At 44.3% G+C, this 12578-nt stretch overlaps 1 long non-coding RNA gene across 2 annotated transcripts in view; it reads left to right on the forward strand.

Moving 5' to 3' along the window:
- LOC140819021 (uncharacterized) overlaps nt 1–12578 on the forward strand; it is a 32571-nt gene that overhangs the window by 17015 nt on the left and 2978 nt on the right. The gene's annotated exons all lie outside the window — the stretch shown is intronic.

Below are 12578 nucleotides of genomic sequence, written 5' to 3' on the forward strand. Positions count from 1 at the left end.
AGGCACACAAGTCAAAATTTTAAGTCAACCCCGGTAGTACCAAAATGTACAGAGATTTGAAGAAAAACTTCTGATAAGTAGAATGAAAAAGGACATTGGAATGTTTCTCTAAGTATCACGTGTGCCAACAAATCAAAGCTGAGAATCAAAGACCTGGGGAACTTATTCAACCTTTGGAAATTTCAGAATGGAAATGAGAACATATCTCCATGAACTTTGTAGTCGGTTTACCAAAGTCTAAACAAAGTCATGATGGTATATAGGTAATTGTAGACCGACTTACGAAATCAGCGCATATTTTACCTGTCCGCACGAGCTACAATCTGGATAAACTGGCCACTTTATACATGAATTGTTGACACAGTCTAGAGAAATCTTAGGCTAATTGTTAGAGTAATTGCAATATTTTAGGATGTGATTAATTAGTAATCTTAGGCTAATTGTTAGAGTAATGACAATATTTTGGGATGTGATTAATTAGTTTTATTCTTTTTTATTTTATCTCTTGTAACCTACAATATAAATAGAGAAATCTGTATCTTAAATATCATTATGAATGAATGAAAAATATTATCTCCTGTTCTAGTGTTTTTATGGTATCAGAGCAATAAAAGCCTTTTACGTTTGAATATTTTTTTTCATCTATGGAAAAATCAGAGATGCAACATGTTCTCAGTGCTTCTGATAACTCCCTTCCATTCCAAATTACTAGCTTTAAACTCAGTGGCCGGAACTACTTGCAGTGGTCTCGTTCCGTCCAACTTATTATCCGCGGGAAAGGACGATTTGGCTACCTTGATGGTTCCATTTCGACACCAACCCAATCCGATCCTTCGTTTGCAGCGTGGGATATCCAGAATTTTATGGTTATGGCCTGGCTCCTTCACTCTATGGACGACTCCATTGCAGAGATCTACCTCTATTACCCAACAACAAAGGCTATTTGGGACGCTGTTGCCTTAGCCTACTCAGATCTTGAAGACTCGAATCAGATGTTCGACCTCCGGACTCGCTCTCGTAATCTGCGACAAGACGATGGTACTGTAACTCAGTACTTCGTTTCGCTAACAAAGCTGTGGCAAGAACTCGACCTCTTCACTCAACTTGAGTGGACCGATGCTGCCAACCGTGAGATCTACCAAAAATTGCTCACCAAAGAAAGAACCTATGACTTCCTCACCGGCCTACATCCATCCCTGGATGATGCTCGTGGACGGATTCTGAGTATTAAGCCATTGCCGAGCCTTGATAACATTTTCTCCGAAGTCCGTCGAGAAGAACAGAGGAAACGAATTATGCTCGGTGGAGCTACCATACCCGTTGCCACCAATCATGATGCCTCTGCCATGGCCGCTCGAGAATCCCGCAAACCGCAGCTGTGGTGTGAACATTGCAACCGACCTCATCACACTAAAGCCACATGTTGGAAGCTCCACGGCAAGCCAGCTGACTGGGTGCCACGCAGCCAGCGTAACGCCGAGTCTACCAAGCCAGCCGTACCGGTGAAAGCCGATACCAACACACCATCATCCGCTGCAACATTCTCTCAAGCACAACTCAATCAACTTGGCCAGTTCCTTTCCACCTCGACTTCACTGATGGCGCACGGTACTTCTTCCTCTGTAACCGACCCTGGTAACTCTGGTGAGTGTTGGATTATTGATTCAGGTGCATCCGAACACATGTCCGGAGTTCGCACCCTTTTCTCATCATATCAACCATGCCAAAGATCTAGATCAGTAACTTTGGCAGATGGTTCAATTTCTCCTGTTCTTGGTATTGGCACTGTTTCGCTGAGTCCCCGTATGATATTACATAATGTCTTGTTTGTCCCTCAATTGACTCACAACTTGCCGTCGATCAGCAAACTCACCCGTGACTCCGATTGTATTGCCAATTTTTGTTGTGTATTTTTCAGGATCGGGCCTCGGGGAAGACGATTGGGCGTTCTGCTGAGGTGTCGGGCTTATATCACTTTCTACGAACTGATTCTTCTGTTCGGTGCTGCCAAGTGGTCCACGGTTCTACACATCAATCTCGTCCCCAACAAATAATGTTACTTCATCAACGCCTTGGTCACCCAAGTTTTTCTTATTTAAAACATTTGTTTCCTTCGTTGTTTCACTCTTGTGATAGGTTTATATGCGAAGTATGTCAGATAGCTGAACATACTCGCATACCTTTTCCCATTCATCTTTATCATGAATCTAGACCATTCTCTCTCATACACAGTGATTTGTGGGGTCCGTCTCGCGTCTCTTCAATTTCTAATAAAAAATAGTTTATTACATTTATTGATGATCACTCTCGTGTCTGTTGGATTTTTCTCCTTCCTAACAAATCTGAAGTTTTGAAAATTTTTGAACAGTTCTACAATATGATCCTTACTCAATTTAACTCAAAAATACAAATCCTTCGATCTGACAATGGTGCCGAGTATTTCAATTCATCAATCAATGAATTTGCTTCAAAACATGGTATTATTCATCACAGTTCATGTGTTGATACCCCTCAACAAAACGGGGTTTCCAAAAGGAAAAATCGACACCTTTTAGAGGTCGCTCGCGCTCTTCTTTTCACAAACAATGTTCCAAAAATCTATTGGGGGATGCTATTTTAACCGCATGTTACCTAATCAACAGACTTCCGTCTCGGGTTTTAAAATTCCAAACACCATTAAATACCCTCAGAAAATCATTCCCAAAGTCCAAAATATTCACTGATCTTCCTCTACGTACGTTTGGGTGTTCGGCGTTTGTCCATATTCATGATCATTCTAGGTCTAAATTGGATCCTCGTAGCCACAAATGTATGTTTGTTGGTTATTCTTCTACACAAAAAGGTTATCGATGTTATTCTCCATCCAAAAGAAAATATTTTATTTCACGGGATGTCACATTTCTTGAATCGCAATCGTTCTATCCCCCTACTCCGAATCCAATTCCCATCTTCCCTCATAATTCTGCTCCCGATCCTACTTCATCGCCCAGTACCAAAATTTTTTTTTGGGATTATTTATGGGAACCGAATCCCATACAAGAGTCACAAATCCCACCTCCATCCCAACTTAACCCTCAAATCCCACAAAATTAGGAGTCTCCCTCTTCCTTAGAGCCAGAATTATTTTTGGGATTTCCGTCCACCTTGGAGCCACATTTAATTCCAGAAAATCCGCAGCCTTCACCCAGTATACCACAAAATCCGCCTGCTATTCCTGCTCCAAATCCAATTCCACCTTCAAGTCCACCCGTTGAAATTTCTGTAACACCAACTCATCCTCCTCGTGGAACCACTGACCGCTTTGCAGCGACTTACAGCAGACGCAAGCACCAAAATATCGAGCCTGCACCTTCTGCGTCGCCCCCGTCAAACCCAGCGCCCGATCCGGATACCACCGAATTGGCAAATTTGGATATCCCGATCGCCCACCGCAAAGGTACTCGAATATGTACTCAACATCTTATTTCACATTTTTTGGGGTATTCTAAGTTGTCGCAGCCGCTACAAGCCATGGTCACTAACCTGTCACATTCCACCGTTCCCTCAACCATTGATGACGCCCTTCGCGATGACAAGTGGCGGACAGCATTATTTGCCGAGATCAAAGCCCTCGAAAAAAATGGGACATGGGAGATTGTTCCGAAACCCGATGGCAAGAAACCGGTTGGTTGTAGACACCATCAAGTGCAATAGAGATGGGAGCATTGACAGATATAAAGCGCGACTTGTGGCTAAGGGATACACGCAGACCTATGGTATCGACTACCTAGAGACGTTTGCACCAGTTGCCAAAATCAACACTATCCGAGTGTTGGTTTCTCTTGCAGCAAACTTGGATTGGCCACTTCACCAACTCGATGTCAAGAACGCGTTTCTCAACGGCGATCTCGTTGAGGAAGTGTACATGGATCTACCACCCGGTTTTCACAATCAGGGAAGTAACGGCAAGGTTTGCCGGCTAAAGAAAGCTCTCTACGGTTTAAAACAGTCCCCGAAAGCTTGGTTCGACAGATTTTCCACCACTGTTCATCTTCTCGGGTACAAACAGGCTCATTGTGATCATACATTGTTCTATCATCGGGTCAAGGATAAGATTGCTATTCTTATTGTATATGTTGATATTATAATCACCGGGAATGACGTGACTGAAATAGAGCGAATTATGAAGAAATTAGCCACTTCTTTTGAAATGAAAGACCTCGGTCACTTGAGATACTTTCTCGGAATGGAGATAGCTAGAAGCAAGGCTGGAATCTGTGTTTCACAGCGACAGTACGTCATTGACTTACTCAATGATACCGGATTGATGGGTTGTAGACCGGCAGATACCCCCATGGATCCAAACATCAAACTCGAGGCCAAACCAGATGATACACCTGTCAACAAGGGGAGATTTCAACGGTTAGTCGGCAGATTGATATACCTCTCGCACACCCGGCCGGATATTTCCTTCCCTGTGAGTTGCATTAGTCAATTTATGCACTCACCATACCAATGTCATCTTGATGCTGCAACCAGGATATTACGGTACTTAAAGGGCACTCCGGGCCGTGGTCTCATGTTCAGAAAGCAAGAAAGAGGTGTGTTGAAGTCTTTACTGATGCCGATTGGGCTGGATGCCCAAATGATCGACGCTCCACGTCTGGTTATTGCTCCTTTGTCTTTGGAAATCTGGTTACTTGGCGAAGCAAGAAGCAATTAGTTGTTGCACGAAGTAGCGCGGAGGCAGAACTTCGATCAGCGGCTCTTGGAATTTGTGAAGCTCTTTGGATCAAACTGTTATTGGAAGAATTGAAAATAGAGAAAAAGAGCCCTATGCTTATCCTATGCGACAACAAAGCTGCCATAGCTATTACTCACATCCCGGTTCACCATGATCGTACCAAACACGTTGAAATTGATCGGAACTTCATAAAGGAGAAGATTGATAAGGGGATACTTGAAGTGTCCTATATTCCTACGTCGCAACAAACTGCTGATGTCTTAACAAAGGCTTTGTTCAAGCCTATGTTCGAAAGACTGATTGACAAGCTTGGGATGTACAACAACATTTACCATCCAGCTTGAGGGAGAGTGTTGACGCAGTCTAGAGAAATCTTAGGCTAATTGTTAGAGTAATTGCAATATTTTAGGATGTGATTAATTAGTTTTATTCTTTCCTATTTTATCTCTTGTAACCTACAATATAAATAGAGAAGTCTGTATCTTAAATATCATTATGACTGAATGAAAAATATTATCTCCTGTTCTAGTGCTTTTATGAATAATATCGTACGATTACATGGAGTTCCAGCTAGTATACATCAGAGAGAGACCCTAGGTTTGCATCCCGTTTTTGGAAGAGCTTTCAACAAGCTATGATCACCTTCAAACTGATGGCCAAATGAGAGGACAATACAAAATCGTGAAGATATGTTGAGAGCATGTGCTCTAGATTTTAGTGGTAACTGGAGTGAACATCTGCCCTTGATTGAGTTTGCTTACAATAATAGTCACCACGACAGTATTGGAATGGCATCATATGAAGCTCTGTATGGACGGAAATGTCGATCACCACTATATTAGGATGAAGTAGGAGAAAAACCGATCACCGAACCTGAACTAATCCAAGAGAGTGGATAAAGTTACTATGATCATGGAGAGAATAAAGACTGCACAAGATCGACAGAAAAGCTGGGTTGACCAGAAAAGAAGACCAATGGAATTTGAAGTGGGTGAAAAAGCGTATGTGGTAATGTCATCAATGAAAGGTGTGGTCCAATTCAATAAGCCTGGGAAGTTGAACCCAACATATGTTGGACCTTTTGAAATTCCAGGGAAAGTTGGAACACTATCGTACAGATTGGCATTGCCCCCAGATATGTCTAGAATTCACAATGTCTTCCACTGATGCGATCCGGGTGAAATGTGTGAGCTGGGTCAGGTGCTCCACCGGATCAAATCAATAATCTTGTTTAGGAAAATGAGCAAAGTAGATGAATCTGTGAGCTATAGCTTCCACTGTGACCTGCAGACAATGAGATAACCACGTGAATGGGCGTCGGAGGGGTGTCTGGCGTGGCCACTCCGATGCTTAAGTCAGTGAAGGATTCAAGCAAAAAACCAATGTAACCAAGTTATGGTTGTGATATTGGTGTAAGAGTGTAGGCCATAAATGAGTGAATGAATCCCAAATGCAAAGAAAGAACTTGGTATTTATAGTAGGAGAAGTAATGATGACCTCGTTCTTCGTGCTACCTACTAATTATAGTAAGACGGCTGATTGTACCCTATATCCTGATACGTCAAATCATATACTAGTCACATCCCGCCTGTCTGATTTTGTCAACCATTTAGTGTCAGAGATAGGTTGGCGTCATTAAATGCGGCACTTATATCGAAGTGGCTCGGGTAGAATGCTTCTCGGGAAATTATAAGAGAGCCGGGGAATCCAATAACCCGGGGAGATTATGTTCCGGGTGTTTCAATGGCTCGGCCTTCTGATTAACCATCTCCATAGTCCTCTCTGTCCTTGAGCTATCCCCTAAATGTCCCGGGTTGCTTGAGATCCGGGCTTCTGTGCAGATCTTCGCTCTCTTGGCCCGGATTTATCCATGACCCGGGCACTATGCATGGCCCGGGACATCCCGGGGTATCATCACTTCCTCCTTAACTAGTCGGGCAAGAGTCATACTCGCTGTCTCGATTAGTTTTGTGTGCCCGGTCATGGACTTCAATAGAAAATTATCAATTCCAGACTATAAAAGCGTCGGGGGCTTTAAATATCCCAGAGATGGGATGAGGTGTCGGGGCCTTGGGCCGGGGAGCATGTCCCGAGACTTGGGGTTGGTCGAGGTGCGGAGCCTCGAGCCAGGGTACGGAGTGGCCTGGGGTTAGATAATGGTCGAGGTGCGGAGCCCCGAGCCAGGGTACGGATCCCTGGACTTAACGAATGGTCGAGGTGCGGAGCCCCGAGCCAGGGTACGGAGCCCTGGACTTAATGAGCAACCAGGGTACGGAGCCCTGGGTCTTGGAGTGGTCGAGGTGCGGAGCCCCGAGCCAGGGTACGGAGCCCTGGACTTAATGAGGAACCAGGGTACGAAGCCCTGGGTCTTGGTGTGGTCGAGGTGCGGAGCCCCGAGCCAGGGTACGGAGCCCTGGACTTAATGAGCAACCAGGGTACGGAGCCCTGGGTCTTGGAGTGGTCGAGGTGCGGAGCCCCAAGCCGGGGTGCGGAGCCCTGGACTTAATGAGCGACCGGGGTACGGAGCCCTGGGTCTTGTTGTGGTCGAGGTGCGGAGCCCCGAGCCAGGGTACGGAGCCCTGGGCTTAGATAATAGCCGGGGCCTCATATCTCCCGGACTTAAGATAATGTGTCGGGGTTTCATGTCTTCTGGACTTGAGATAATGTGTCAGGGCTTCATGTCTCCTGGACTTTAAAGAAGATGCCGGGGCCTCGTACCTCCCGGACTTTCAAGAATTTGTCGGGGCCTCATGTCTCCCGGACTTAATAAGAACGTGCCGGGGCCTCGTGTCTCTCGGACTTTAAAGAAGATGCCGGGGACTTGTACCTCCCGGACTTTAAAGAAAATGCCGAGGACTCGTACCTCCCGGACTTTCAAGAATGTGTCGAGGCCTCATGTCTCCCGGACGTAATAGATTTTGCTTATCCTGTTGTATTAGTTTTATTAAAAACCAAATCACTAACCTGGAAATATTGTGAAACTTCTCTGGTTGAGCTAAATTAGGTGACTAATATAGCTGTATGCTACTGAGTGCATAGCAAATGCTCTTCCACGCCAATCCGGTATAGCTGCTGAGCTTCGAGTCCACATAAAATCTGAGTGCCGAGCTGGTTGGACTTGTATGTTTGCCAAGCAGAGTTGGGCTTACTGAGGTGCCGAACATGGTCGGACTTACTTTTGAATAGAACCATATCTACGCCTTGAGCTCAAGTTCCCACAGACGGTGCCAATGATGCGATCCGGGTGAAATGTGTGAGCTGGGTCAGGTGCTCCACCGGATCAAATCAATAATCTTGTTTAGGAAAATGAGCAAAGTAGATGAATCTGTGAGCTATAGCTTCCACTGTGACCTGCAGACAATGAGATAACCACGTGAATGGGCGTCGGAGGGGTGTCTGGCGTGGCCACTCCGATGCTTAAGTCAGTGAAGGATTCAAGCAAAAAACCAATGTAACCAAGTTATGGTTGTGATATTGGTGTAAGAGTGTAGGCCATAAATGAGTGAATGAATCCCAAATGCAAAGAAAGAACTTGGTATTTATAGTAGGAGAAGTAATGATGACCTCGTTCTTCGTGCTACCTACTAATTATAGTAAGACGGCTGATTGTACCCTATATCCTGATACGTCAAATCATATACTAGTCACATCCCGCCTGTCTGATTTTGTCAACCATTTAGTGTCAGAGATAGGTTGGCGTCATTAAATGCGGCACTTATATCGAAGTGGCTCGGGTAAAATGCTTCTCGGGAAATTATAAGAGAGCCGGGGAATCCAATAACCCGGGGAGATTATGTTCCGGGTGTTTCAATGGCCCGGCCTTCTGATTAACCATCTCCATAGTCCTCTCTGTCCTTGAGCTATCCCCTAAATGTCCCGGGTTGCTTGAGATCCGGGCTTCTGTGCAGATCTTCGCTCTCTTGGCCCGGATTTATCCATGACCCGGGCACTATGCATGGCCCGGGACATCCCGGGGTATCATCACTTCCTCCTTAACTAGTCGGGCAAGAGTCATACTCGCTGTCTCGATTAGTTTTGTGTGCCCGGTCATGGACTTCAATAGAAAATTATCAATTCCAGACTATAAAAGCGTCGGGGGCTTTAAATATCCCAGAGATGGGATGAGGTGTCGGGGCCTTGGGCCGGGGAGCATGTCCCGAGACTTGGGGTTGGTCGAGGTGAGGAGCCTCGAGCCAGGGTACGGAGTGGCCTGGGGTTAGATAATGGTCGAGGTGCGGAGCCCCGAGCCAGGGTACGGATCCCTGGACTTAACGAATGGTCGAGGTGCGGAGCCCCGAGCCAGGGTACGGAGCCCTGGACTTAATGAGCAACCAGGGTACGGAGCCCTGGGTCTTGGAGTGGTCGAGGTGCGGAGCCCCGAGCCAGGGTACGGAGCCCTGGACTTAATGAGGAACCAGGGTACGAAGCCCTGGGTCTTGGTGTGGTCGAGGTGCGGAGCCCCGAGCCAGGGTACGGAGCCCTGGACTTAATGAGCAACCAGGGTACGGAGCCCTGGGTCTTGGAGTGGTCGAGGTGCGGAGCCCCAAGCCGGGGTGCGGAGCCCTGGACTTAATGAGCGACCGGGGTACGGAGCCCTGCGTCTTGTTGTGGTCGAGGTGCGGAGCCCCGAGCCAGGGTACGGAGCCCTGGGCTTAGATAATAGCCGGGGCCTCATATCTCCCGGACTTAAGATAATGTGTCGGGGTTTCATGTCTTCTGGACTTGAGATAATGTGCCAGGGCTTCATGTCTCCTGGACTTTAAAGAAGATGCCGGGGCCTCGTACCTCCCGGATTTTCAAGAATTTGTCGGGGCCTCATGTCTCCCGGACTTAATAAGAACGTGCCGGGGCCTCGTGTCTCCCGGACTTTAAAGAAGATGCCGGGGACTTGTACCTCCCGGACTTTAAAGAAAATGCCGGGGACTCGTACCTCCCGGACTTTCAAGAATGTGTCGAGGCCTCATGTCTCCCGAAAAACCAAATCACTAACCTGGAAATATTGTGAAACTTCTCTGGTTGAGCTAAATTAGGTGACTAATATAGCTGTATGCTACTGAGTGCATAGCAAATGCTCTTCCACGCCAATCGGACTTACTTTTGAATAGAAACCATATCTACGCCTTGAGCTCAAGTTCCCACAGACGGCGCCAATGATGCGATCCGGGTGAAATGTGTGAGCTGGGTCAGGTGCTCCACTGGATCAAATCAATAATCTTGTTTAGGAAAATGAGCAAAGTAGATGAATCTGTGAGCTATAGCTTCCACTGTGACCTGCAGACAATGAGATAACCACGTGAATTGGCGCCGGAGGGGTGTCCGGCGTGACCACTCCGATACTTGAGTCAGTGAAGGATTCAAGCAAAAAACCAATGTAACCAAGTTATGGTTGTGATGTTGGTGTAAGAGTGTAGGCAATAAATGAATGAATTAATCCCAAACGCAAAGAAAGAACCTGATATTAATAGCAGGAGAAGTAATGATGACCTCGTTCTTCGTGCTACCTACTAATTATAGTAGGGCGGCTGATTGTACCCTATATCCTGATACGTCAAATACTATACTAGTCACATCCCATCTGTCTGATTTTGTCAACCATTTAGTGTCAAAGATAGGTCTGCGTCATTAAATGCGGCACTTATATCGAAGTGGCTCGGGTAGAATGCTTCTCGGGAAATTATAAGAGAACCAGGGTTGCTTGAGATCCGGGCTTCTGTGCAGATCTTCGACCTCTTGGCCCGGATTTATCCATGACCCAGGCACTATGCATGGCCCGGGACATCCCGGGGTATCATCCACGTTTCCCAACTAAGAAGATATATTTCGGATCCGAATCATATTCTTGAGGCTGGACCACTTCTGATCGAAGGAAACTTGAATGAAGAACTAAAATACGAAGAAGTTCTCATTCGAATTGTGGATTACAAGGACCAAGTATTTAGGCGTTCGAACCATTCCATGTGTCTAATCATACTGAAGGGGAAGCTACTTGGGAACTCGAAGAGAAGATGCGAAAGCAATCTCCCTTCCTTTTTGAAGAGCAAGACCACCCAAATTTCGAGGACGAAACTTTGAATTAGAAGGGAGGGACATGAAGACCCAATATCAGCTTTGTACCAAGCCTAGAATTCAAAATTTTGGACTCAATTCCAGCATAATTATAACCAACACAATTCGTGAGCAATTAAGCCTTAATCCTGAAAAATTCCGTGTTTTTTACCAAACATTCACACTTTTGTAATAGCTCATATTTACACCACACGTTTGAATCATATTCAGCCACAAAACACCTCATTTTTTATATTTTGGACAAGGGAATGGATGAGTTTTAATAACCTAATAAATGGCCATTCAACCTAACATTCAGCAGCAATGAAAACAGCATAAATCAGCCATAAAATGCAACATATTTTTGAAAATTCAAAGAGTCACATTCAGCTGATTTGGGATGAGTTGTAACAGCACCATGAGTGAGGAATAATGATATTTAAATGGAGTAAATAGCCACGAATGGAGGACCTTTCAGCTAGGGGTGGGCAACGGCCGGTTCGGTTCGGTTTACTCTACAATGGTTCGGTTTTTCGGTTTTCGGTTTTGAATATCTCTAGTCCAAAACCGAACCATTTTATTACGGTTCGGTTCGGTTTTTTGTATTTCAGTTCGGTTTATATGGCCGGTTATATACGGTTAGCTAAAATTTGTTACGAAATAAAATTATACGTCACTTTATGTCTTTAAAATCTAAATAATAGTATTTTTCAAACATTTAATTTGTGGGACTTAATTTTTTATATAAAAAATTAAAGAAATATATACAGAAAAGAAAAGAAAACATCGACTGGTGAGTGGTGAGAAAGAAGAAAAAACAATCGGATTAAAAATTTAGAGTTAATGATACTAAGTTCTTAAATCTTAGTAGGCCCATTATACATAAAAAGTCTTATAATAAACAATAATATGATCCATTATACATAAAAACCTTATACTTAACAATAATATGGTCGGTTCGGTTTTTCGGTTTTTTCGGGGATGAAAACCGAACCGAAAAACCGAATTTCATAAATTTTAAAACCATAACCGCGTTCGGGTTTTATGCCCACCCCTACTTTCAGCTGGTTATTTACAGCCTATAAATAGTGGCGAAAGGTAAAGTGAAACCACGCAAAACAAAGCACAAACATCCCAAATTCAGAGCCCCCTCGGCAGCAGAAATTTCGAGCTTTGTTCAGTCCAATTTCAAGCAAAAACTCTACCCAAAGTTGATAAAGAAGCTGTCCAAGACTCGAGCCAAGTAGCATCTCTTTCGAGCATAAACAATACCTTATTCGAGCCACGTTTTGGCAGGCAAAACACATCCTCGTGTTTGAGCATTCCAACAAACATTCTTCCACGTTTAATTGTTGCTTCAAGAATTGTTATTCGGCTTATATATATATATATATATATATATATATATATATATATATATATATATATATATGCTTTAAAATGATTATGTTCCTGTTTTTGAAAATTGAATCGTACATTATTCGATTCATGCTCTTTGATTTAGATATGTTTCCTTCCACATGAATTCTTTGTTATGCTATGAAATCTCGAAAAAAATGCACTGTTAGGATTTGAATTAAAAGTGGTAAAGAAATTTCCGAAACATGAAAAGATAAGATAAGGTCCTGATGTGGTGGGTTATAATAACCGATATATGACATTGCCCCTTTAGAAGAATAACAATTAGGGACTGATCAGTTTGCCATGGACAAAGAGATCAATAATAGTGCCTTGATATGATATCTTTTGATGCCTTGTTTCGAATTCTGTTCACCTCACGTCTTGATTCATGTTGCAATATGTTCTGCGA

The sequence above is a fragment of the Primulina eburnea genome, chromosome 18, assembly GCF_022965805.1.
Source record: "Primulina eburnea isolate SZY01 chromosome 18, ASM2296580v1, whole genome shotgun sequence".
Taxonomy (NCBI): Eukaryota; Viridiplantae; Streptophyta; class Magnoliopsida; order Lamiales; family Gesneriaceae; genus Primulina; species Primulina eburnea.